Raw genomic sequence first — 6429 nt, 5'->3', positions numbered from 1 at the left:
TGCAGGGTACAGATATTTATAATAGTATCAAAGGAAGGCTGGAATGAAGAGAACTAACTTAAGGGTAACTCTGTTCAAGTTACAGTAATTATATCCAATTTAGAATCAGATTTTTTTTTATTTATTACATGCTGCAAAAGGGGCTTTAAAGAAAAATAGATAGTAACACACCGTGCTTCTAAACTTAAATATCAAGTAATACCAAGAGAAGACAAATGGAACAGTACAAAAAGGATGAGGAAATTAATCTTAACCATACCTGATTTAGGTTGAGTTACACATTTTGTTTGTTTCCACTGAAAAAAACAAATGAATAAACTCCTAATAAATTTATTTAAAGTGTAAGTGAACATTTAGTTAGTACTTTCCACAATTTGACTGCTCAAATCTGCCACTATATCTAACAGCTATTAATCAATCTACCATGAAGATTTCTTGGACCACAGGACAAAGATGGGTCCTTGAAGTCCTTCTTCTTTATTCCAGTTCTAAAGCTTTTTTCTACAGAGAAAGACAAAAGTCAATCACACAGCCTACTCTCCTCCAACCATTTATTCAGTTCATCAGTAGTCCTGAGTGTCTCAGTTCCCTCTTTTTCCAAGTCAGACTGCTTTACTTCCATCAGATGTATCTGATGGATCTTCAAAAGTGAAGCAATATATTTCTACGTCACCTGGTTCCACATCTGACATGCCTTCTACCTGCTGAATTATTTTGTTATTACATACAGGAATGACTGGCTCCCAAAACTCCAATCACTTTCAAAATTATGACTGAAAAGCTCTGATGTGAATAATCAGGTGAATACATAATTATATATCATCAAATACTCATGAACACTCAATGTATTTTAATGAGCTTTCCATCTAATGCTTTGTAAAAACAACAGGAAAAAACAAATGAAAACTCCCCCCAGAAGGATGACTCATATCAAAGCAAAATAGTCCACGCTTTTATTAAATGAATGCTGAAAAGTATTTCAACAACTCTTAGTCTAATCTTCAAGATGAAAACCTACCTCATGATAGTCAAAGTTTTTCTTTAATTCTTCAACAATTTGCTTTTGGTCTTTCTAAAAGAAAAAAAAAAAAAAAAAGAGAAAGTTAAAAGCAAACAAATAAACCAGGCAATCACAGAATCACTGAGATTTGGAGCCACCTCTGGAGGTCTCCAGTCCAGACCCCCTGCTCAAGGCAGGATGAACAAGAGCAGATCTCTTGGGACTGCGTCCACTCAGGTTTTGAATATCTCCAAGGACAGGGGTTCTACAAACTTTCTGGGTAACATGTTCTAGTGCTCATTTCCTCCCAGCAAAAAGGCTTTTTCTTCCATGTTAGTGCAATTTTCTGTATTTCAAAATGAGCCCAATGCCTCTCGTTCCATCACTGGGCACTACTGAGAAGGGTCTGGTTCTGTCTTTTTTACTCCTACCCCTCAGGTGTTTATACACACAGATAAGATCCCACCAGAGCTTTCTCTTCTCCAGGTTGACCAGTCTCAGCTCTCGTAGCCCCTTCTCATATGAGAAATACTCCCATCACTTAATCATCTTCATGGCCTTTAGCAGGACTTGCTCTCCCATGTCCATATCTTTCTCATACTGGGGCAGCCAGAACTGGACACAGCACTCCAACCACAGCCTCACCAGTGCTGACCAGATGGGAAGGATGTATTTTCTGCTAGAGATCCTCTCCTATATACAAGGGCAAGAACTGATGTGTTTGTCTGTAAGTCAGCTATAAGTAAGCTGACTCCCCTGCCCCCAAACATATAATTACATTGTGACAATAAATAATAATATTACAGAAGCGTACTTTGTTAGTTTCTTTGGATGATTCTTCTACACAGTGAATTGTCCTGATTTTCATATCCTTCAGAAGTTTCTGACACTCAAGACAGGGAAGTTTGGTGCTGTAAAGAACATCAGTCTCTTCTATTTTCGTTTTTGATCTGAAAAATACATGTATTTGCACAATTAATTCTGGTTTTGCAAAGCTAAAACTAAACGTGATGCTTACATTTTTAAAAAGAAATTTACTATTTTCACTGAAGACTATTATTTCTAATTAGACTATTCTTTATCTCCTCTTTCAAGTTTTCTACTTCATTTTGATTTTACCTTCTAACATTTGATCTTTGTTGCTTTCTCCACTTCTGTGTATATTAAAGTGCTATTGTTATGATCCATATGGTTTTACAGACTAATGATTCTCTAAGTACTGATAGCTAGAGACTTAAATGATCTCGTTGACTTGACACTACCCTTGTTAGCCTAAGGACCACCAAAAAGACTGCCAGGCAGAGTGCTGCAAACTGTGTCTTTGAAAAACAGTTCAGAACTTTGTCACAACGAGACTGGATGATTATTTTGGCAGTGCAGGAATACAAGGTGACGACACACCTTCTTGGAAGAGAGGAAATGCACACATTGAAATGTTGACTGTAAGCTCAGAGCTGTAAAATGTGAAGTCTTTGAAACTGAATTAGTAGGTGAAGTACAGATGGAAAGGTCAAAGAGAAAACCCAAGATTAGTTACTGACCTATTCACTCTACACACTATTCACATTCAGTGTAATAAAGAATACCTGCAAAGTCACTCTATTATGAGATTTGTAACTACAACCTGTAGAGGAGGGCATTTGCTTCAGCGTGGAGAACAACACTCCGTTTTACATATGGAGTTCTTTGGCTCTTTCTTCCTGCAGAGGGTAAGTTTGCATATAATATGCCAGTGGGATATCCATTATAACCTGCTCCAAACTGCCAAAAAAACAAATGAAATAAAATAATCAGAAGTTAACAAACCCTTCCAAACATTTTAACCCTCTACTAATACAGCTTCAAAACCTAAATATATGCTGTCTAAATATTTCTAGGTACACAAAACTTCTAAGTTTTACAGCAGTTTATATCAGATTTTTAATCAGCTTTAACACCTTGTCACAAGCATCCTACCACCCTATCATGTTACCTCTTTTAACACAGTCAAGAGTTAATTTTGCTTTTGCATGCAGTGAAGTTATTGTTCCCCATCAATTCCGCCACCATCTCTTTGTCTCTCCCTTTGCAAGAAACTTAGGATCCTCTTATTTAGTGACCCCCATGGATTATTTTTTAAAGTTAAATTTAAAATACTGTTATTACTATTTTTATTTATTATGGGAGAATATGTTCATGAGGGAAGTTCATCTCTCTTAACTTCTTTTTTTTTTTTTTACATGTTTACACCTGACTAGTCACCCTGGATCCCTTTATATTTAAGAGAGAAAATCAAGTCTACCTGGGCTATTCAGACTCTGGATTGGGATGAATGACAGTCTAGATCTCTACCGAGTACAAAGGGGAGTCAGGGCAAATAACTCAGAAGGCAGCACTTACACTGCAGATACCTACATTGTGTCAAAGAAACAACCCACCTTGGAGCACTGAAAAGAAATTTTACAAGTGTAAAGAGAATTCAAAGTACTTACAAAATATCCATCCTGACTGTAGAGTGTACACCCCACACCTCGGTCTGGATCATCTTTTGGAAAAGAGAGATTTTCGTGTCATTAAAAACATACTTTTTTCATACTTAAAACCATATTTTACATATTCACATGTAGTACTTTAATGATATAAAAATGGAAGGCATAAATGACTGCCTATATGTTGAAAGAATTCCTCCATGCATACACATTATGCAATTCCAGACAGATATCCATATGTAGTAGCATAATGAAGCATAACCAGTATCAAGTACAAAAATTGTCATACTCCAGAATACAAAAACTTAAAATCTGACTTATGGTACACTTACTCTTTGATTAGTAATTTCAGGGTATCAACTAGATTAAATCCTGATAACAGAATTGTTTCCTCCCTCCAAAATGGATTAAGTGACAAAATATCTTTTTCTAGGTTTCTATAATAAGTAGTGCCATCTTCTGCTTTATGTTTAAGCTTGGTACTGCAGCAAACACCATAAACAATAACATTAAACATTAGTGTAACAAATAAAATAATGTAACAAATAAAAAAATGACAAATATTTTACCAGTTATGTTAGGAAAACATGCAATTTCTCTCATACCACCTTTGTGGTATCATTCAGCACTAGCTGAGTGAATCATTGGCAACAGTAAAAAATAAATATGCAGTAATCTATGCTTTATATTTGGCTACTATTTTTTATATAGTCTCCCATCATAACTTACCAGATCTTGCTGCTAGAAAATAACAAAGCTGCAATGCATGTCGATGAACATTTTCCTCCAGGTTTCCTTGCTGGAGCTGGGAACATTCCATTAAAAAAAAAAAGCAGTGAAAAGCATTTTTCACCCGTTTGACAAGCACATCTTTACTGTCTTCACTGATACATATATTAAACAATGAACAATATTCTTCAAATTCTCTAGCATGATCATTGACCAACTTGAAATTGATGTTTAGCTGTTCTTTGCATCGTATTTTTGTGGTAATATTTTTCACTGTTTCAAAGCTTGTCATGGGTAAGAGCACAGTGCTGCTTATATGACTTCTGAGGAAGAGGCTGTCAGCTTGTTCAGTATCTTCCTTAATCACTGAATCATCTCCCTTTTTTTCAGGAGCTACTGGCCAGTAATAGACTGAAGAAACTGAACCTAGAAAGAAACATTGAAAGTCACTTAAGTGCCATAGAGTTGGTGAGACAATCAATTCACATGTTTTTTGTTTGAAACAGTGGGACAATTTTCCATTGCACTGCAATTCTGTGTATACACTAGTGTCCAATGGCTCTGTAGTCACTCACACCTTAAATCACTCCCATTCCAATGGGATCTCAATTGAACACAGAACTATTGCAACAACTGCTTTTTCACTTTCACAAATGATCTCCCACAGTTTGCCAATCCTTTCTCAAGCAGGAATTCACACTTGTGAGAGACTATTTACATTTTTAAAAAATGATTACATGACTAAGAAGGGATTTATGGGACTGAGCCACCTATAACATTCTTCTAGACATGATGTTTAGAGGGGTCATTTATGAACTTGTTATTCAGGTAGAACTGCAGTTAAAAGAGATTTATTAAAAATGTATTATATACCTTGAATAAGGAATATGGTGCAAGCTGTGCATGGTTTCCTGGACATGTACACAGTGCAGCCACGCAAAGAAAAGGGAAGACATCGAATGATTTGTTGTACAGCATGCAACCCAGATTTGGAGAAACTCAGGGCTACTATTTTGTGTACTTTGTCAGACTCACATATTACAATCCCAGTCTTATTGAACTGAAGAGGAAAAAAAAAAAAGCTTATTTTTCCTCAGTAAATTGGATTTTACAAGTATGCATGCTTTATACAGATTCAAAAATACACTATAGGTTTTGCCACATTGTATTACATATAACTGCACTTTAGTCCCACAGTCTTTAGATCACAACTTCTCTTTATGAAAAGTTAATGCAAATGTGGTATGAATTGATTTTTTTCTGTGCCTTAGTTCTCAAAAAATCCGGTGCTGCTCCAATTAAGAGACACATAGAAGCAGAACTGCAATCAATCAGAAAGATCAAACTATAGATTTCTAAAACACACTCAGAGTAATTGGGGGCTTTAGCCAAATTTCTCCAAAACCATTTATATTCACCCCACATACACATACATATAGCTGCATTCTTTGTAAATACCACACCAGGTGTGGTAGGAAAAAAAAAGACAGGGCTATTAAAGCTGATAAATGATTGTCCAGGTTATTTAAATCTTTTGCACACTAACACCCACTGTTGCTACAATAGTGCAAAAAGTAAATTATACTATTGCTGGATGCAGCCTCCCTACAAAGCTGGCAGAGGCACTACATGGTAACAGAACCTCTGAGTAACTTAGATTTGAAATGAAAACCTGGAGGTTAATCCACCTTTCTTCAGAAAAGAACAGCAGCTTTGGGATTCATTGACGCCTCTCAATGAGACTGCAAACATGTATTTCCATAAATTTCCCAAAGAAATCAGAGCATTAAGCAAAGCAGGAGTGAATAAAGCAGTATCAATGATCTCAAAAGAGATCTGCTACTGACCATCTGATCAAAAGGTAAAGGGGTTTTTTTAATACTTTAAGCAATCATTTGAAGCATTCAAGGATCTTTTGATAATGGTAGACTAACTACTGGAGACAGCAGCTAGAAAAGTAATATGTTGATGATACACCTACAGCTCTGGAAATATTTTCATTACAGTAACGAATGAGAAAAGAGATATTTTGCATTTGATTCTAACACAGAAGAAATTACCTTAAATCTGAAAATTGAAAGCCATTTCAATAAAAATTATGTTGATGTGATACATGGAAAAGGATTTTGTAAGAACAGAATTATGCTAATTATTTCAGAAACACATATATCAGCAAATTTAAGGAACTGTTAGGAAGTTTCTTGGTAAAACAATCCTAGGACTAAGAGAGTC

Source organism: Corapipo altera, unplaced genomic scaffold (genome assembly GCF_003945725.1).
Source record: "Corapipo altera isolate COAL_440 unplaced genomic scaffold, ASM394572v1 1, whole genome shotgun sequence".
NCBI classification, from domain to species: Eukaryota; Metazoa; Chordata; class Aves; order Passeriformes; family Pipridae; genus Corapipo; species Corapipo altera.
Note: the sequence above shows the minus strand (reverse complement) of the source record.